Source organism: Prionailurus viverrinus, chromosome B2 (assembly GCF_022837055.1).
Source record: "Prionailurus viverrinus isolate Anna chromosome B2, UM_Priviv_1.0, whole genome shotgun sequence".
In the NCBI taxonomy this organism is placed as follows: Eukaryota; Metazoa; Chordata; class Mammalia; order Carnivora; family Felidae; genus Prionailurus; species Prionailurus viverrinus.
This window is the reverse complement of record NC_062565.1, coordinates 143,078,765-143,100,998: the sequence shown is the minus strand read 5'-3', so window position 1 is coordinate 143,100,998 and position 22,234 is coordinate 143,078,765. Positions and strand designations below refer to the sequence as shown.

At 42.6% G+C, this 22,234-nt stretch overlaps 1 protein-coding gene across 5 annotated transcripts in view; it reads right to left on the bottom strand.

Moving 5' to 3' along the window:
* TULP4 (TUB like protein 4) overlaps positions 1 to 17,520 on the bottom strand; it is a 260,270-nt gene extending 242,750 nt beyond the window's left edge. For 4 of the 5 annotated variants that reach the window (XR_007152147.1, XR_007152148.1, XM_047858553.1 and 1 more), the window contains exon 1: positions 17,453 to 17,506. The gene's annotated coding sequence lies outside the window, so the exon portion shown is untranslated. Of the gene's footprint in view, positions 1 to 17,452 lie in introns of all 5 variants that reach the window. The other variant, XM_047858551.1, reaches the window with a different exon arrangement.
* Positions 17,521 to 22,234: the final 4,714 nt, after the last annotated feature.

Sequence of the window (22,234 nt, the reverse complement as noted above, 5' to 3'; positions counted from 1 at the left end):
AGCGTCCGACTTCAGTTCAGGTCACAATCTCACGGTTCATGAGTTCAAGCCCCGTGGACAGCACAAAGCCGGCTTCAGTTTCTGTCCCCCTCTCTCTCTGCTCGTGCTCACGCTCTTTTTCTCTCAAAAATAAATGAACATAAGAAAGAAAGAAAGAAAGAAAGAAAGAAAGAAAGAAAGAAAGAAAGAAAGAAACCTACAGGTGGTAGACTGAACCCAGCAGGGTCCGTAGCCAGAAGGCAACAGGTGCCACCCCAGACCTTGCTTCTCTGGCAGGAGTTACACAGGATAACTCCAAACACACACATCCTCACCAGGGCCGCCAGTTCAGCTCCTCTAGTTAACACAGCAAGTAATGCTACGTTACAGAAGTGAGCTGTTCTCTATTCTACACCCCTGCTTTAAGTATAAATCAGGAGACACGGAGCAGCTCTCAGAATACCACCGAAAACCACTCTGCCTGGAAGCAGAGCCTCCCAGGGCAAGAGCAGCAAACCAAACCCAGAGAAATGGGGGCAGAGCACCTTGATTCTACTTTGCCAGCTCCCAGACGGAAAGGAAGTATATTCCAGTTTAAAATCCAGAGGGATAGCACATAGAAATAGCAAGCATGCTGATAATTTTTTATATGTATTTGATACAGGGAAAAGCAGCATTCACTATTTTTTAAGTACTTAGTGAAAACATCATGGTGGTCACACAATAGTATGAATATACCTAATGCCACTGAACTATATACTTATAAATGATTAAAACGATAAATTTTGTTACCACAATTTAAAAGAAAAACAAAAAAACATGACACATTTAAAGAGTTACAGAAACAGACTGAACCCCTCAGTGGCAAACACCATGTACAGTGTTACATGGGACAGTCGTGTATGAAAGTAATGTGTTTCCTTGCCATGGGCAAGTCAGCACAGAACTGAGACAGACTTGATGGTCAATCTGGGCAGGGAGGCAAAAAAAGCTGTGGTTTTTCAGGGCATGGGGGTGGGGGCTATTGAACCCAAGCAGCCATCTCCTGAAATTAGTAATAATGAAAAATCACTCTACACAGTCTTATGTTCCCCCACCTCCTAATACCTGATCAGCGTGGTCTTAACATTACTAATTCCTAAGTATTTCAACATAAACTCCTCAGAAGTCACTGCTGGTTTCCTATCAGCCACAAACAGATGGCAACCCAGAAGAGTCCTGTTCCCATTATGCCAACTTGGCGGGAGGCTCACCTGCCACTACCTGAAACATGGATCCCTCCCACTTGTACACAGAAGGCTCCCAAACACAACTAAAATCCTGCCCGGATGCCCACTGATCAGCATCCTTAAAAGCATGGGGGGGAAGTCTCATTACAACTCCACTAATTAATAAGCATAGGGAGGGACTACATCACATCCTAATATAATTACAGGAACACCGCAGCCTCCATCGCACTTCCACTCTACGGTTCAGGCAGCTTCCCCGCCTGCCTGCACTGGGACGTAATCCAGTTTTGCGAACATATCCATATGTATGAGAATCAGAACAGATCTTATTATATCGAACCTGGAGAAAAACCTTTGGAGATGCTAAAAGTTCAATTTCAGATATATTAATGTATCCTTAAAATTTTATTGACAATGGAAGTATCTATCCTGTTTTTGTAACCCCAACACAGATTTCTCAGCTGCAATTTTTTACCTTAAATGATTCAAACCCTAAGAGAATGACAGACATTCATTCACAAATTATGCCTAAATTAAAAAACATGAAGCAGCGTGTGTGCATGTGCATGTGTGCGTGTGTGTGTATACTGGCAAGGAGGAAGAATCTGGATTATTTACTTCATCAGATTCCAACCAGAGAGGCTGTGTTTCCTGGATGTACTTGCTAATTGCCAGGGCCTTTACCACTGACTACACCTTGCCTGCTCAAATCAAAAACTGACTCTTTGATATGTTAAGCCACGATTTTCTTTAGCAGGGGCAGCTTAACTATAGCTCACTGCCCTCATGCCATATTTAAATCCTTCAATCGCTCTTCTTTTGCAATAGAAACCAAAATCTTTAAACATGGGATACAAAGCCCAACAGGAAAAGGAATCTCTCTCAGCAATGCCTCTGCATTTCCTCAAGGAAGCCATCTCTGATGTGCTGATTAGATCAAATTCTACCTTTATACCTTGTACTTCTCCTTCATGGTATGAATGAATGAATCAATCAATCAATCCCCTGATCTGGTAGCTACTACATAGATTAGCACGTCTTTAGGTGTAAGTAACCAATAACCTCAACTCAAATTGCCTTAATCAACAAGGAAACTTATTTTGCATAACTCCAAAGGCAGGATGAGTGCTAGTCTCTGAGTAGTTTTCTCTGCTGTTTTTCTTGGCTCTGTCGTCTCCCGTGCCCTGGCTTCATGTTCAGACTGTAGCAAAGTGACTAGAACAATTGTAGGCACCACATCCTGACACAACAATTTTCAGAAGAAAAGGACTATCTAGTGTGGTCATTTTAAGGTTGAGAAGTTTTCCAGAACCTCCTGGCAGACCACCGTCACATCTCACGGGCCAGGACCAGGTTTCTCGCTTACCCCTGCAGCAATCACCTCCAGAGAATGGACCCAACAGGAGTGGCTGCAACACATCAGGACTTACCCCTGTGCTAAGGATGGATCACTTTCTCTGCAGTCAAATGAGGACAAAGAAGAGGTCTAAACAAAACCCAATCTCATTACAAAGGAAGAAGGGAAGAAAAAATGTTAGACCATGAACTCAACAGGTCTGCTAATTATCAATCTGCAATATGTGCTCTGGTCACCAACATTAGACAAGACTGCCAACAGAAAACCTCCACCAGCCTCACCTGCAGTGCATCTATAAAACTGGCAGAACCACTCATGGGGTGCCTGGGTGGCCCAGTCGGTTAAGCATCCGACTCTCGATTTCGGCTCAGGTCATCATCTCACCATTCATGGGTTTGAGCCCCATGTCGAACTGTCAGCGCAGAGCCTGCTTAAGATTCTCTCACTCCATCTCTGCCCCCTCCCCTGTACACACACTCTCTCTCTCTCAAAGTAAATAAATAAACCAATAACAAAAACAAAAACTGGCAAGACCAGCTTGGAGGGGAGGCCACAGGGTGAGCAAAGGGATAAAAGAAAGACTGGTGGGCTGGTGCAGATTCAAGTCCCAAGACTTCTGATTAGCAGTTATGTGACAACAGTCAAATCCTTTGGCCTTGATTTTCTCATAAAATAAGAAAATATGTGCTTGCCATAATGTATAAGGTTGCTGCAAAGACCAAATAAAATGTAGGCATATGTGGAAAAATGCTTTGTAAATTAAGTGTTATGCTTATGTAAGCAATTATTATTACTTCAATGGAAAAAATCACAAGTCACTGAGAAAAAGTGCAGGAAAAAAAAAAAGGCTGACTCCTATCTAGCCAAATGGAAGCAGTACAATCCACTAAAGGACATATGCTTTAAAAATTATATTCCAATTGGGGCACCTGGGTAGCTCAGTTGGTTAAGCATCTGACTTCATGTCGGGACACGATCTCACAGTTTGTGAGTTTGAGCCCTGCATCAGGCTCTGACCTGACAGCTCAGAGTCTGAAGCCTGCTTTAGATTCTAGGTCTCCCTCTTTCTCTAGCCCTCCCCCACTCTCACTGTGTCTCTCTCAAAAATAAATACAACATTAAAAAAAATTTTTTTTAATTATACTCCAATTGATTTACTTCTGGCTACACTGGAGGCTTTCCAGTATGATTGACTGATTCTAACAGTTGGGATGGAATGTAGCAAAACTACAGAAAACCAAAACCAGTGTCCTCCTTCTGCTCCTTCACTGATCTCTCCTCCTCAGGCCTGCACAGCCATCATGTTCTGACTGCTTTCTAGACAGAAAGGGTGTGTTTTCCAAGTCAGAAAAGGTTAAGAAAATTTTAGCACTTTTACTTAGAAGGAAGGCTGATTCCAGTGCACAAGAAGAAGCTACTTGTTACCTGTGAGAAAGCTCAGCCCAATTCACATCAACGTATTTAAGTTGAGAAGTTTGTAGACAGTTAAGTACAAAGGCATCTAAGGCCTTCCTGCCAATGTTATTTCTACCAGGCAATGTAGGCATGAAGCCACCCAACATGGCTTCTGTTTTACCTAATTCCCTGCCTGCCCTCTCCAACTCTTACTTCTGTTCATCTGTCTCCATTTTGGGCTAGGGTAGAGAGGGGCAAGGAAGCCATAGATACTGAAGAGTAAGACAGGCACTTGTCTGTGCCATCCACATTTTTCTCCTTGGGTACCACACCTCATCTGGCAATAAAGTCAGAAGACTGGTCATGCCTAGCACCAAGATTCTGAAGGGTGAAAGTAGTGATATGCTGGGTTTACCTTGATGTATAGAGCATAAAAACTTGCTCACAGTGAGGGTGCCTTTCTCTCCTAGAGTTAAAAATCAACAACATATCATGATTTCCCACTCTGGTCCAGGCGGAAGCAAAATGAGTAACAGCATGAGAACAAAGATACCTTAGGAATGGAAAATGGAAGCAGCACAGGCAGTGTGGACAATTTGAGAGGCATCTCTAGGCCCAAGTTCCTTGGGTGTCTGTCACATAAGCACAACAGTGCCACTGCCAGGACCTATGCTCCCTGGGGGCACATGTGTCTGATAAGACCAGACCAGTAACCAAGAACATGATCCATCTAGGGGCGCCTGGGTGGCTCAGTCGGTTAAGCGTCCGACTTCAGCTCAGGTCATCTCGCGGTCTGTGAGTTTGAGCCCCACATCAGGCTCCGTGCTGACAGCTCAGAGCCTGAAGCCTGCTTCAGATTCTGTGTCTCCCTCTCTCTCTACCCTTCCTCCACTCATGCTCTCTCTCTCTCTCTCAAAAAATAAACATTAAAAAAAAGAAGAAGAAGAAGAAGAAGAAGAAGAAGAAGCATATGCTCCCTCTAAATCCCCGGCATGTGAGAACGGGCTATAAACATTCTCCACAAATGTGCTGTAAGCACAGCTATTCTACAGAGCATGTTGCCGTTTATAGCCTCTTTAACACCCACCCCATTTAATGCAACGTAGTGCCCTGGGAGGACATTAGTGAAAACTCTGGTGAGATCTAAATGAAGTCAAGAGCTTAGTTAATAATCATACACCAGTGTCTCAGTGCCTGGGTGGCTCAATTGGTTAAGTGTCCCAACTCTTGGTTTTTACTCAGGTCATGATTTCACAGTTGTGAGATCAAGCCCCGCATCAGGGTCAGCGCAGAGCCTGCTTGGGGTTCTCTTCTTTCTCTCTCTGCACCCCTCCTCCCAAAATAAATAAACTTAAAAAAAATAAATAATGATGTACCACTGTCTTAGTTTTGCCAATGTTCTGTAGTTACATAGGCTATTAACAGTAGAGGAAGCTGGGTGAAGGGCATACAGGAACTCCTTATACTATCTTTGTACCTTTTCTGTAAATCCAAAATTATTCCAAAATAAAAAACTTATTTTAAAAAGTTAATAATACTTGTCTGCTTAAAAGCAAGAGAGAAAGAAAAAAAATACTCCAAGGAAAACTTTCTAAGCAAAACATCAAAGTCAAAACACGGAAAAAAGACTGGTAGACTTGAATACATAGAAAACATATACTTTTATACATCAAAATGTGTCATGAACAGACTTACAGTTGAAAGGCAACCAACAAACTGGGAAAATATTTATACAGCAAAAAGGGGGGTTAGTATCCATAATATAGTAAACTTTTTATTTAAAGAAAAAAAAGACTACATGCCTAGATGCTCTATCTGCTACAACTGCTTTCACACATTTCAGATCTATAGCATACCCAAACTCAAACTCAGAGGCTCTATAAACCACATGTTTCTTCCCGTTCTAAGCATTAGCTCCAATTCCCCCTAGCCTGGGAGTTCTGCTAGAGAAAGCAAAGCTTCAATTCAGCGTTCCAAGAGGCAGCTAACTTCTGTTTAATTCGTTTGACCACTCCTAACCAAAGTCTCCTTCTAGAATCCAAAACTCTTTTCCTCTTTATGTTCTGAGTATGTCAAGCTTAGCTACTTGGTGCCCACAATAGTGAAAATAGGTCAAGCCACAACCAGAAGTGAGAGCCCTGAGCAAAAACAAAGGCCCTGACTGGCAAACCAGACTCAAAACTTCTGTACCAGCCAATCAGGCGGTAGCCAAAAGAAAGCAGAAAGCCTGTGCCACAGGTAAACAGGCATCTCCCACTCAGAGCCCCACTTACTTGCATTTCTAGAGATAGAGTCAAAGAAAAAGCATCTTTTTAAACAACATACAGTTACATCTAACTCAGAAGTTTATATTCAAACCAATCTATCTTAGTAATTTACCGACTCTTGTTTTTTCTGTTTTTAAATTTAGAAGTAGGGGCACCTGGGTGGCTCAGTCAGCTGAGCATCAGACTCTTGATTTCAGCTCAGGTCATGATCCCAGGGTTATGAGATGGAGTCCCATGTCAGGCTCAGCACTGAACGTGGAGCCTGCTTAAGATTCATTCTCTCTCTCTCTCTCTCTCTCTCTCTCTCTCTCTCCCTCCCTCCCTCCCTCCCTCCCTCCCTCCCTCTGCCCCTCTCCCCTCTCCCTCTCTAATTTTAAAATTAAAAAAAAAATTTAGAAGGGGACTGAGAAAATATATAGAGAATATATATATTCAAAGAGAGAATATATAGAGTAGTCCCCCCTCTTATCCTCAAGGGATACATTCCAGCACCCCCCCATGCCTGAAACTGCAAACAGTACTGAACTCTACTTATGTTATGTTTTTCCCTATATACTTACCTATGATAAAACTTAATTTATAAATTAGGCACAATAAGAGATAAATAATAACTAATAATAAAACAGAACAATTACAACAATATACAGTAACAAGAGTTATGTGAATGTGGTCTCTCCCTTTCTCTGAAAATACCTTGTACTATACTCACCCTACTTCCAGTGATGATGTGAGATGATAAAATGCCTATGTGATAAGATGAATGACGCAAGCACTGTGAAGGAGCTTTAGGCTACCAGAGACCTTCTGATGCTACATCAGAAGGAGGATCACCTGTTTCCAGACTGCAGTTGACAGCGGGTAACTGAAACCTAAAACCGCAGAAAGCAAAACTTCGGTAAGGGAGGACTACTGTACTTCTTTCATGACGTCCCCATACATATATCACTTATACTCAGTTAGAATATTAAGAATATTAGCCATACTATCATATTAAAAATTAAGCAGCAGAAAGTTATAAATCTCATGCTACACTGAAGTTCCACATATAAAACAATATAGAGGCCCAGAAACAAAATATTTTTCACATAGAAAAGAGTGTGACCATGATTAAAACCACTGGACTAAAAACTCAGTGGCTGATATACAATGGAGTATTACTTGGCAATCAAAAAGAATGAAATCTTGCCATTTGCAGCTACGTGGATAGAACTGGAGAGTATTATGCTAAGTGAAATTAGTCAGAGAAAGACAAAAATCATATGACTTCACTCATATCAGGACTTTAAGAGACAAAACAGATGAACATGAGGGAAGGGAAACAAAAATAATATAAAAACAGGGAAGGGACAAAACAGAAGAGACTCATAAATATGGAGAACAAACTGAGGGTTACTGGAGGGCTTGTGGGAGGGTGGATGGGCTAAATGGGTAAGGGGCATTAAAGAATCTAGTCCTGAAATCATTGTTTCACTGTATGCTAACTAATTTGGATATAAATTTTAAAAAATAAAAAATAAACATTTAAAAAATTTAAAAAAAATTCAGTGGCTGAAAGTTTGCATCCCAATTGATTAACTCTCTTCTCCCCAATATTGGGGATCGCTATTGCCTTACTTATATGGAGCTTCCTATGCTCTGAGATGGCCCACTTCTCAAAATCAGTATGTGGTAATAGCACTTAAGGCCAGGTGGACACAGAATTAAAACAAAGGATTTAAACCAAATCCTCACTTCTAGAAGCTCATTTGTGATCTAATTTGTGAATAAGGCCAGACTCCCCAGCACACCTCCTTCTCCAGACATATCACTTGGGTCCACTTTACCACTCATTAGCATCAAAGGAGGTTCAACTCAAACCAATTTCGCTAGAAATTAACAATCCAGTAGAAGGTTTGATAATAACAGACTAAAATTAAAAGGTTGAAAGTAATTGGTTTAAATTGACCTCCACAGATTATTGGTATCTGCCACATGATAGTGCTTACCCCGATTCCACAAAAAGTTTTGGCTGTCTTCTATTCGCCAGAGAAACAGAATGATTCCCCAAAACCAAACACTTGCCATCTCTCCATGTCAGGTGAAAGAGAAAGAACTTCACCATATGAACACAGGCAAAGGAGAGCCAAAGAGGTTGCATTTCTATGATCATTAGTTTAGCCAAGGAGACCACAGTTACATGCAACACACAGAATGTGACATCCCTAAGCTCTCAGAATTAAAAACGATGCACCATCTCTGAACCACACGATCAACTTTGAGACGTTTCTACTTATTTACAATAAACGTAATACATTAAATTCATAGAGAGCTGATTTCAAAGCACCTTATAAACATTATTGCTTCTTTATATCTCTGCAAAGGAAAGCATTTTTAGCCTAGGAAGGACCTCCAATGGTACTTAATGTTTCTGCATCACATTTCTTGCACATAAATACACATAAGATACAAATACTATTCACTATATTGTATCACAATTTTTTTCAAAACATTAACTTTAATTAATGAAAAACCTAAATAAACCTATTTCATAGAACAATGAAACTGTGAGGCTTGTTAATAGCAGTGATTAAAGGTGATGTAATTAGATAAAACTGAATTATAGTGACAATTTGTGGGCTGCACATATCAGTACTTTGCTCTCCACTGACAATACACAGTCCTGGATGTCACAGCCATTACAATGGTGAGGAGGAGGGAGATGCAAAATCAAATACAAATAGGATGCCATAAATCCAAAAAGGCTGGGAACTGAAACTCCAGTAAGCTATCACAGATACATTGTGGGCAGCAACCCAACCCTACACTGAATTTATTCCCAAGTACCTTAGAATCAAAGCTGGGTAAGGGGACAAAACAAGATGCATGCCACTTTCCTTCTCACTTCTGTTCCAGTATTTAAACTACTAAAGGAATAAGACAAGCAAACTGTGAGCTATCTTCTGCTAAGAGTTGTGTCTTTACCCAAGCATTTCAAATATTACAGAATTTATTATTCAGATATCAGAAAATTAGTCCAGAAAAGTTAACCTCCTAATGTAGGAAACCCAAGATTGGGTTTCTCATTTCATGGGAAAAGATGACATGAACAAAAATGAAAAAGGTTCAAACTATTTGTAAGGGCTGGAAAACCTCAGTGACCTGAGTCCTAACAACATTCATTCTCCTTGGCGATGCCCATGATTCAACCTCCTTAAACTTACTTCTCTAAATTAAAAACAGGTTATCATTTTTTTAAGACCTTCCTCTCAAATTTGACAAATGTCAATCAATACACAGTTAAAATTTTCTGATTATTTAATAATTCACAAAATTATGAATGCCTAAAATGCCAGCTTTGGTTGACCAGGGTTTTCATACACAGCATAAGCCTAACTTCCTATGCTGCATGTTTTGATATCATTGTTGGTGAACTATCCATCCGGTTTTGTGGCTAAGCAGGTATGTGCTGGTTGTCTGAAGCTTAAGAAGCTGATTATGTGCCAAGATAATCCTGTATATTCTCAGTATATGGTAACATCACCGCTTGTCAACTTGTCAGGAATAAGAAAACTGTCCCGGTATTAACAGCTCAGCCTGCTGCTCACAGAGGACCTCTGATACTACTATTTTATCACAATGATCAATAACAATGCCATGTGTTTTCCCCAGGGAGGTAACATATACTCGCAACAGCCCAATATGAAGAAAAAGAACATAGGGGACAGCAAACACGGCACTGAACGGGTCTTCTACACAAGACTTGATTTCCCTTGCCAGAGACTGAAAATTATACACACACAAATGAGGAATAACTGCCTCAAGTTTAAACTTCTCTTCATTTTGTCATTTGTAAAAAAATTGGTGAAGGAAACGTTCAGCAGGATGAAAGAACTCAGTGACATCTGTCTATAACATTGAAGTGGAATTTGAAAACATTGAAAAAGTTTTTGAAAGTAGATACAAAAGAGACTTTAGAACCCAGTGTTCCAACCAGTAACTAGCTGGATCAACATCTGAGACTTAAAAGTAAAGGTGGAGACTTCTCTCATAAAAGATTATTCATTAAAAAGGCCAACTTCAGGGCACCTTGCTGGCTGAGTCGGTAGAGCATGTGACTCTTGATCTCAGAGTTGTTAAGTTCGAGCCCCGTGTTTGGTGTACAGATTACTTAACATAAAATCTTTAAAAAATTATTTAAAAAGCCAACTTCTTAGTGCTAACTAAACATGAGAAAGCTGATGTAACAAAAACTTTAACCCAGTATCTCTACCATGCCTATTCCAAGCTGGGAGGAGATATCTACATATCAAGACTCTAAAAAGAGGGACGCCTGTCGATTAAGCATCCAATTCTTGGTTTCAGCTCAAGTCATGATCTCACAGTTTGTGAGATGAAGCCGCAAGTCAGGCTCTGTGCTGCACAGAGCCTGCTTGGGATTCTCCGTCTCTGTCTTTCTCTGTCCCTCCCTTCCCCGCCCCCCCCCCCCCCGCCAAAATAGATAAATATTAAAAATATATATATATATATTTAAAAGACTACCAACAAGAGCAGAAATATCTGCAACAACATAACACCTTATATTATGCGTTTCCAAAGCCTTTCACATCCATTAAGGTCTAAATTGAGTCTTTAATTTCTTTTAAGTGAGAAATTAGTATCTTAAATTGTAGTGTGTGTTATCTTTCTCAGAGCTCTTTCACATCCATATTGACTCTAACTGTGCTTTTGATTAAAAATAATTAACAGTGAAAAAGTCATTCAAATAAGTCTATATTATCTGCACAGCACCTCTCCACACCTAGAGAATAATTCTCTACACTATACCATTACTATTGGAGGATGTCCATAAACACTACTTTTCAATTCTAATCTTAAAATTCTTTCAAGGGAGGGTATTGTTGACACCACATACGAGTACAAAGACTTCTATTCCTACTCATTGACATCAGAGAAATATATCTGATTCTGAATTAGTCACATTTAAAGAAGGGGCACTTGGGTGGCTCAGTCGGTTAAGCATCCGACTTCAGCACAGGTCATGATCTCACCACTGCTTGTAAGTTTGAACCCTGCGTCAGGCGCTGTGCTGACAGCTCAGAGCCTGCTTCAGATTCTGTGTCTCCATCTCTCTCTGCCCCTCCCCCACTCACACTGACTGTCTCTCTCTCTCTCTCTCTCTCTCACTGTCTCTCTCTCTCTCTCTCTCTCAAAAATAAACATTAAAAAAAAATTTTAAGGGAAAAATAACTTTTTAAATCCACAACTTAAAGTTTAAAACTTAACTTTTAAAATCCACAAATAACCCAAAATTTTAATTACAACCCACTGTTTTCTATGAAAGCAAGAAACCAAATAGACTTGACCTGCTGGTATAGGTCTTACTATGTGAAAATGGGATGGTAAAGGGAAAAGACCAAGCTTATCAGAGTTTGCAGCAATTTATGGAAATGTAATTAATTCAATATTTCTAAGCAAAGAGCTTAATTTTCACTAAATACGAATTGGCACTTATCTCCCATCTTCCTTCAATGTCTTCTCCTTTCTTCAGTTAAAAGTACCCCAACTCTCACTGTGACTCCTCCTGTATTCCATAATGTCTTTGTGAAACAACTGAGAGCAATCACACACACACACTAAAAACACCCCACACATGGCAAATTACCCAAACTAGGCCAATCATATTCCCTCTCTCCAAGAAGACTGCATCTTAAGACCCAAAAATGAAACCAGTTGGTGCAGTCTTTGAGACTTGGCGACCAGAAGAGACCATCCATTTGGTGGTTCCCAAAGCCCAGATGCTCAGAGGCATGGTTCTTGGCATCCAAAGCCTTGCTGTTCCGCATTTTCTATGCCTATATTTTACATAAGTGCTATGCCTTACAGTTCTGTAACCTGCCTTTGAATCAATAATATATCACAGGCATCTTTCCAGACTGGAAATAATATAGATCCAGATCTTTATTTTCAATGGCTGCCTGGAATGAAAGTACAACCTATTTAATCAATTCCTTACTTATTTACTATATAATTATATACAGTAAATAGTTCCTTATTACTAACATAGATCTTTGCTAACTTTTCCTACTATATATTTCTTTAGGATAAATTCCTAAATATAGATTTTCTGGATTAAAGTTTATGCAAGTTTTATATGTTGATACATAACAGCATTTAGAATGAATGCATCAATTTATATCTCTACTAAAACAGAAAGTACACATTTCCCTTCATCTTCACCAACACTGGAAATTACTATCCACCTTATTCCCATTTCAAACTGAGAGATGCCCAAATATTAAGACTACAAGTAGAAGTTACAGAAGTAATCATAATAACATAATACTTTACATACAGTAAGTCTATAGTTTCACATCCAGTAAGGTGTAAATTGAGTCTGAATAATACTGCCAATACAACAAACTTAAAATGGTGTCAAGGGCACCCGGGTGGCTTAGTTGGTTAAGCATCTGACTCTTGATTCCCAGTCAGGTCATGATCCCTCAGTTGTGAGATCAAGCCCTGCACCAGGCTCAACATGGAGCCTGCTTGGGATTCTCTCTCTCAAAATAAATAAATAAACATTTAAAAATTGGTGATGGGGCACCTAAATGGCTCAGTCAATTAAGCATCCAACTCTTGATCTCAGCTCAAGTCTTGATTCAGGGTCATGAGTTCAAGCCCTGTGCTGGGTATGAAGCCTACTTTAAAAAAAAAAAAAAAAAAAAAAAAAAAGCACAGTAGTAAAAAAAAAAATTTTTTTTAATTAAAAAATGGCATCTTAGCTGGCTTAGGCTGTCCGAACAAAATTCCACAGACTGGTTGACTTAAACAACAGAAGTTTTTCCCACACAGTTCTGGAAGCTGGGAAGTCCAAGATTAAAATGCCAGCAAGGTAGGTTTCATTCTGAGGCCTCTCCTTTGGTTTGTAGGCGGTTGCCATCTGGCCATGTGCTCACATGACCTCTTCTTGGGCATGACTGGAACAGGGGTCACCAAGCTCTCTGGTGTCTCTTCTTATAAGGACACTAATCCTATGAGAGCTCCACCCTCATGACCTCACCTAACCCTAATTACTTCTCAAAGGCCCCATTTCCAAATACTACTATACTGTAGGTTAGAGACTCAACATACAAATTCAGGGGAGACACATTCAGCCCACAACAAATGGAATTTTATCACACTTTTAATTTCATTTCTTTAATTACTAATGAAATTAAGTATTTTAATACACTTATTGGTCATTTATTTTTCCTTTTATTCTCTCCCTTTAAAAAATGGTCTGTTCTGATTCCAAATCTGGAATAGGAAGGGTACAGGATGAGCCTGGAACATCTCATCATACCAGAAAGCAAAGAAGCTACTAGACATTATTAGAGGCATGTCATAAGGACTTGGAGCCAACCTGACTAAGCTTTAGTCAAAAAGACAGGGCAGTGTGAGCATCAAAAGGAAACTAACTGAAATACATCATAAATGCTAAATAGAGATGTTCATAAAGATACTCAAAAAAAAAAAAAAAAAAAAAGAGAGAGAGACGCCTGAGTTGTGGCTCAGTCGGTTGAGCATCTGACTTTGGCTCAGGTCATGATCCTGTGGTTCATGAGTTTGAGCCCCATATCAGGCTCTGTGCTGTCAGTGTAGAGCCCGCTTCGGATCCTCTGTTGCCTCTCTCTCTGCTCCTCCCACACACGTGCGCACACACTCTCTCTCAAAAATAAACATTTAAAAAAATAAAATGATTATTAAAAAAAGAGATAAAGAAGGAAGCCTTCATCTGTCACCGTTGGAGTATGCTAGGGAAATCATTCATGATTTTAGAAAGTGGTAAATAAAGGGAAATACACATTTTCCCCCATCCTTCCTATACAATCCATACCTCAGGGTGAGCCCTATATATTCTTCCATACAGCAAAATATACCGCCATTATAACATTAACTAGGAAATAAGAACATCATCTGCATCACCTGCAAATTTCAGAAAGAGGCACCCTATGTCACAATCCACATGCAAAGGAAATGACAGGACCCAGCAAGGATGTAACATACGTATTAGTTTTATCCCCTATGGATCCTCTTTTTTTAAAGGTACCGTGCATTAAATAAGTAATTTTCTTGTTGTAACACAAGTATCTATAATCTCCAGGGATAGCTCCCCATCATCATGAGGTTACTATGACTGTTAACATTCAGTATAAAATTTGTTTATAAACAAAATGTGATATACACATATGTACATGGTACACACATACACTACTGGAACATGTATTATTCAGCCTTAAAAAGGAAGGAAGTTCTGACACATGCTACAACATGGACGAACCCTGAAGACATGCTAAGTGAAATAAGCCAGTCACAAAAGGACAAATACGGTATGAATGGACTTATAGAAGAGACCTCATGTAGTCAAACTCAGAGAGAAAGTGGAAGGGTGACTGCCAGCAGTTGAGGGGGAAGGGATGGGAAGCTGTTGTTCAGTAAGCACAATGTTTCAGTGTAGGAAGATGGAAAGTTCTGACGACGGACAGTGGTCCCGGCTGCACAACTGCATGCATGTACTAATGCCAGTGAACTATCAGGATAAGTTTCTTATGTGTATTTTGCCACACAAGAAATAGTATGTTTAGTATGTTAAAATTCAGTAACTGAATTAATTATCCCAGCTAAATTAAAAGAAATTTTATACTTTAATTACATATTCCCTGCAGTCTCAGCAGCCTCACTAACGGCAAATGAACCGTCTCAGTACGGTACTATTGAAAATACTTTCACAGAGTCCTGACAAGGAGTCAATACGATACCTAAATCAGAGCATTTCATAACAAAAGTTTTACTCAGTTTTTTAATGAATTTTTATGAATCACATGCATTAGCTGGGCCACTCTATCTTCAATCTTTCTCCACACACAGAAAAGAACAGGAGGGAGACTGTAATTGATACTGTAAATGCAGTGGAACAGATGAAGAACAATATCCTAGCTTTAGCCACACACATGGTAGGCACTCAATAAATAAACATTCCTGATTCCGGATACTCCGTGAATCTGCTGTAAAACCAAAAAGAAAACCTGGGCTTCACATTCTGTCTGGCACACCAGCCATGTGAGAGGGCTGACATTCCACCCCAAGGAAGGCTGCTGTCTCTTTACCCTTCTTCCATTAGCCTGGATCTCAGCATCGATGCTGAAACACGTTTCACGCACCATGTATCCTTTTACGGATTAAAGAATTTTTTTCAATTCAGAGTTCGGGCGGGGAAACAATGTGAATAACCAAACGGCCACTCTTATGGCTCCATATGAAAAACAGAAAGTTCGTAAGATACACGCACCTCTTCTAAATGAAGTCAATTTTAAAGCGTACAGTAGAAAACACGTTATTATTATTTCTCAGACACAAGAAGCAATCCTGGCTTTCTGCTCTTACACCCCTGTCTGAAAGCTCCAGTGTGTTAAAAATTTTCCCCATATGACTTCCTCTAACTCAGGTCTACATACTTGTGACTCTAGAGGTCAACCACTTCCCCCATCACATGAAGATCCTGCTATTTTCACAGCCCTTACTAAAAGAGAGTACTTGAAATTCTTAAAGAAAATTCACATCCTCAAATAACTCCTTCATACAAATTAAGTACTATTCTTCAAATTGAGGGACTAAACGCTAGATTTAGCTACTCACAATTTATTCATTTCTGGGACGGTAAACTATCAAGAAATAAGGGGGACGCCAGTCTGCATGTGGCCATCATTGCAAAATGTTGAGATCAGCTTCCAAAACGCCCCAGCAGCCAGCCAGGAGTCTGGGCGGCTGCTCTCTGGATTGCAGGGTGGCTTATGTGCAAGGTGCCCTGTCACTTCATATCCATCACCACCTCAACCCCCAGCTCTCCGGTGCTATGGGGCCTGGGGACGAGCCCTCTCCAGAACCACAGCACCATTCCCAGGGGCCCTGCGGGGAAGAACTAAAAAAACTCCAGCTAGGAAGACATGGAAACCTGAGACACAGAGAGGCAGAAAGAAAGAGACCCCCACAAAGATAGATTTTTACATTGTTGAAAACCTTAGAAATAAATGGTTTTTCTCTGGGCTTTTTCAAAAACCTGCCTACTGGGCACCCGTAAGGCGCTGCTGGACTGAAAATGCAAAGAAGAGAGCCCCCAAAATACAGAAATCCAGGAAACCGATCCCTGCGAGGGAAGCTGATCGTCCCCAAGAAGACAAGTGTCCGAAGACTTTCCGATCACCACAGCAATTTAGCAGGTAAGTCACATCCATCCCCGGTAGGACTGTGTCACCCTCATTTCTTCCACAAAGCTAGGTGGCCCTCACCTTTCCAACCTTGAAGTGGTGTGACAGGAAAAAGTAGACACCTCTCTCTCTGCTAATTGCCCTAGCGGGTCAAACTTCAGAACCAGCATCATGCACTTTGTTTTCAAGCGCAGGGAGAAGAGGAAGGGTTGGTATTCTGAGCGGAATCTCCGTGATTTGCCAGAGGAAACAGCACAGACCAGACAGCAGAAGCGCCAGCATTTCCATGCAGCTGCCACGACAGGTGACCGGGCCGCTTTGCAGACACCCCGCTCGCTCGGGGGGTTTCACCGAGGTGGGGCGGGAAGGAAGGGGGAAGCAGGGAGGGAGACAGACTGGAGGACGAGAAGGTGGGCAGAGGCAGGGAGGGAAATCCACTCCATCCAGACGCTGGGGAGGAAGAGGAGGAGCACAGCTCCGTCTCCCTGGGGAAACCGTTTTAAGGGATTTTCTGTCTCCACAATTAAGAAAAAAAAAAAAAAAAAAATGGCTCCAAGCCAAACGCCTCCTGATTTACACACACACACACGCACACCAAGCTCTATTTCGCCCCATTTTCGTGTACGCTGAAACAAAAGGCTAAATCAGCAGCCAGCGCCGCCCGGAGTCCGGGGTCCGCCACCCTCTCCCACCGCGCCCTCGAGAGAGCCCACCCAAGGCGGCCCGCCCGCCGCCCCCCGCCCCCCGCCCGAGCACCGGCCCTCCCGCCGAGCCGGGGCGCTGCCGCCCTCCCCGCCCGGCGCCGCCCGACGCGCCCCCCGCCCGCGCGCGCCCAGGGGCCTGGCCGGAGCCTGGGGGCCGGGCGCCCACCTCGAGGGACGGGCGCCCGGCCGGGCTCGGGCGGGCGCTCCCGGCGGCGCTGGGGCCCGTCGCCTCCTCGCCAGGGAGGGCGGCAGCGCCCGGCCCCGGGCGCCCGTGACAGCGGCCCCGCTCCCGCCTCACCTCCGAGCGCCCGTGGCGGCGGCCCCGCGCTCCTCCGCGCCTCTCCGCCTCCGCCTCCAGCAGCCCCGCGCCGCCGCCGCCGCCGCCGCCGCCGCCGCCACCGCCGCCGCCGCCGCCTCCCCCCCGCGTCTCGGCCGAGTCTCCGCCTCCCTCAGCCGCCGCCGCCGCCGCCGCCGCCGCCGCCGCCACCGCCGCCACCGCCGCCGCCGTTGGGCCCGGCTCCGCGCCACGTGACCGCGCCACGTGACCCGGCGCGGCTGGCGGGCGCCTCCCCGGCCGGCCTCGCGCCCTCGCGCGCGGGGAACCCGCGTCCCGGCGGTTGACGCCCGCCCCCGGTTGTGCCGGGCGCTCCCCGTTCCGCCGCCCTCACCTGGCCTTCTGCCCCCGCCCGGCCGGCCACCTGCTCCCACTCACGAAACCCCGAACTCCACAGCCCCTGCACGCTCACACGAACACACTCACGCGTGCACACACGCACACGAGCACACACCGGCGCTCACAAGCGCACGCACTCACACGAGCACACACCAGCCCTCACGCGCGTGCACACGCACATCTCGCAGCCCTCGCCTTTCAGGGCTACTTCACAGCCTGTGACAACAATGAAAATAATTCAAGCAGTCCCGTCTGGACCCACCTAACTTGAGAAATCCTTCCTACCCAGCAACGGGATGGTTGTGTGCGCTGCCCTAACTTAATGTGAGCCGGGAGTGGACATCACATTTCGTCTTAAGTTGAAAGCCACTAGCAAGCACAGATTTGCTTGTGCTATGAACCAATGTAGATAGTCATTCAGGTGTCTGTGATGGTGATCTCAGACCTCAGTATTTTTTTTCAGTTGGTCTTACAGAGAAAAGACTAGAGAGCCTCGTTTTCACTCAGAAAAAGAATTCACAGGTTTTCTGCCCTATTAAGTGGATGTCCTGCAAGGAACGCAAACTTTATGCATCTGTCCATTTTCCATCATGCACAAAGAAATAACATTACTGATTGTGTGACTATTCACATATGTATAGTTTGGGTTTGGTTTTTTTTTTTTAAATAATGGACAAGATCAGCATCCTTGCTTCCCGGAGCCCTATGTAGTTAAGTATAGCAGCCTCTCTTTGAAAGGGTTCAGCCCTTTTTTCTAGTTTGCCTACATGCCAAGTTTTTAAATCACCTTCAGATTTAAGAATTCCTGCTTCTGTGAAAATTTTTTAAGTAGGCTCCACACCCAGCGTGGAGCCCATCGTGGGGTCTGAACTCAGACCCCTGAGATCAAGACCTGAGCTGAGATCAAGAGTTGATGCTTAACTGACTGAGCCACCAGGCACCCTGAATTTCTGATAGTCAGAAAAAAATAAAGAGTTGGCTAAGAAGTCCTTTAATTCTGAAACTCCATGTCTATGGTTTCACAAATGTTGGAAAGTGCTGCCTAGACTTCTTTTAATTTCACGAAAGGTAGTTTTTTTAATGACAATATTTGCCTCCTGCATGTATGCATGTAAGAGAAGTATTTATATCAGCATTATTTGGTAATATTTTATAAGCATCCCTAAAATTCACTTTGAAATATTTAAGGATAAAGCTATATTTAGGTCTTAGAGTACTTTAAACCAAAAAATAATCCTCACTCAATTCAAAGTAATGAGTATTATGCTTCAACTAAGGACTCAATATTACACCTAATATTGTTGGGAAACAAAAAGAATTATCTAGTATGGTTCTTACCCACAAAATCTAAAACCTCTAGATAGAATTACTTTAAAATATATACATAGGAGTGCCTGGGTGGCCCAGTCGGTTGAGTGTCCAACTTCGGCTCAGGTCATGATCTCACACAGTTCAGGAGTTTGAGCCCCGTTTCCGGCTCTGTGCTGACAGTTTGGAGCCTGGAACCTACTTTGGATTCTGTGTCTCCCTCTCTCTCTCTGCCCTTCCCCAACTCACACTCTGTCTCTCTCAAACATAAAATAAATATTAAAATAAAATATATACATAACGTATTTTTAAGTCTCTCTTTTTCACACACACACTCTAACTGCAATCTACATACCAGTATAAAAATGATTTAACAAATAACATCAGTCTACAACAATTCTTTCTTCTGCAAAATGAAAAAGCATTAATCTTGAAACCACTCTCCCAGTACCATAGTTTTCCCTAAGGCCCACATGTATAAACTCTCTTTTATCCAAGCACTGTTGGGGACACATACAGCCAACTCTCTGAAAAACTGTTAAGGCCCTCGGGTTTATTTTCTGCCTCTGTGGTTTCCCACAGTGTCTGTGGTTACATGAACGGTCTTTGGAGCAAGCGTCTTCATTGAAGTCCTGCTTCTACCACTTACGAACAAGTGACAACAAGAACGATATGCCTAACACTGTTTCTTTAACCATACCTTCAAACAACAATATCTACCTCACTGGGCTGTTGAAAGAATTAAAGGAAATAATTTATGTAAAGTACTTAGCATAGTGCTTGATGCATAATAGGTACTCAATCAAAAATAGCTCAGGTTTATTAAATGCTTACCACAGGCCTAACACTGTGCCTTGTTGGCCTTATTTTTACTGTTACTCCTCATGGGTGCCTTCCATCCCCCACTTGACCCCACCACCACCACTGCAGCTTAAGGGGCTAGTCTCTCTCTCTGCCTTGTCAGGATGGAAATAGTTTCCTTACGAGATTTTAACGTGAAGGTGCATTTACAGCAACCTGTTTAATCTGTTGTGAGTCTGCATTTCGAACTTTGTAAAAAGGTTTCTAATTTTGAAATGAAAATAATTGCGTCTAGTCCAGAAATCTGAGGCAACTGGGAATCATTCGGAAGATATGGCAATGAGAGCCCTTCCACTGGCCTTTGTGATCCTGCTAGGTCACCAGCTCCCATTTTGTTGTGTTTGTTGTGTCTCCTTTGGTGTGTTTTGTTGTGTTGTGTTTGTTGTGTTTAAATATTAGAAAATTTCCGGGGCCCCTGGATGGCTCAGTTGGTTAAACATCTGACTTCGGCTCAAGTCATGATCTCGCAATTTGTGGGTTCGAGCCCTGCGTCGGACTTGGTGCTGAGCCTGGGGCCTGGGGCCTGCTTCTGATTCTGTGTCTCCCTTTCTTTCTGCCCCTCACCCCCCCCCCACCAAAATAAATAAACATTGAAAAAAATTTTTTAATATTAGAAGATTTGGGGTACCTGGACGGCTCAGTCCATTAAGCATCTGACTCTTGATTTTGGCTCAGGTCAATGATCCCAGGGTGATGGGATCGAGTCCCGTGACAGGCTCTGCGCTGAATGTGGAGTGTGCTTAAGATTCTCTCTCTCTCGGGACGCCTGGGTGGCTCAGTCGGTTAAGCGTCCAGCTTCAGCTCAGGTTATAACCTTGTGGATCATGGGCCTGAGCCCCAGGTCAGGCTCTGTGCTGACCGCTCAGAGCCTGGTGCCTGCTTCAGATTCTGTGTCTCCCTCTCTCTGCCCCTCCCCCACTTGTGCTCTGTCTCTCAAAAATAAATGAACATTAAAAAAAAATTTTTTTTAAAGATTCTCTCTCTCAAAAAAAAGAAAAAAATAAATATTAGAAGATTTGGCAACACATTTGAAGAAATAAACCAGTCCACAATAATTGTTAAATGCTAAGTATTAAAAGAAAGTGTCTATCCTATGGCATTCATGATTTGACTCTATTAACTGGCTGTCCTGCAGCTCTAAGGTTCAAGTTTGAGAAAAACCTTTTACTATCCTGCCCAAGCTCCCAAAAGCTCTGAGAAATATGTGACCTTTCTTCAAAAGTTATGCAATCCTTACATCTGCCTTGGGTCACACTATAAGCTCCCAGCTCAAACTGGATCTGATAGGCATCCTGGTAACCGTATGACAACTTGGTTGTGACATAAATATTTTCCACTCAACATTTGGTTGTGCGCCTGTGAAGGAGTGTGGGGCTAGGGCAGCCTCTCAGCACCATAGTACTACTCTAAGGCTGGACCCAAAGACACAAGGGATTGGAAGTCACTACCGTGTGCCAGGCTTGATCTCTGCCCTTCTCTCTCCCACTTCTCTGCAGGCCCCTGCTAATCACATTACTGTAAGACATTTAGATACTGGCAATCCAAAACTTTTCTCTCAAGGCCTCTTTCCTGGTTCCCTCTCACCCAGCATCCCTGGTCACATCTTCTCTCCTTCCTGGTTACAACTTAATTCTGAGCCCAAAGTTTCTACTGGCTCAAGCCCTTTAACCACCGAGACATTCAGCATTGGGATCAGGAAACTGCATCCTGGATATAGAGAGCCAGAAAGTGTCCATGGCAAAGGAGCTAGAGTTTTTGGAGAATAAGATCAAGTCTTTTGTCTTTTAATGTGTCCTGAGAATTAAAACTGCCCGTGCCAGCTTAGGCTTTGTTGTGGAAATAAGGCATTTACAATAAGGGAGGAAATGCCCATGGTCTGCTGTACTCTACATAACTAGCCACATCCAGACCATTTCCCTCAGTTCTGGATACTACCACTGTCATATTTTAAGAAGGACATTGATAAGTTACAGCAAACCTGTGAAGGGTGACAAGGACTCTAGAAGCTATACTATAACGTTACACAATTTTATAACCAGCTGTTGAAGAAACCTGGAAGAAACAGAAGAACTGGTGAACTTTGTACGCTTTTAAATTCCTTTCTAATTTATTAAGCTCCTACTTTGGGCCAGGCACATTCCAAATCAAGAGCCAGTTGTGTATGGGCTTACAGAAGGGGATTTGGTTCAGATAAGGAAGAGTCTTGCAGTAGGCTCGTCCATCAGGGAAGTGGTAGCC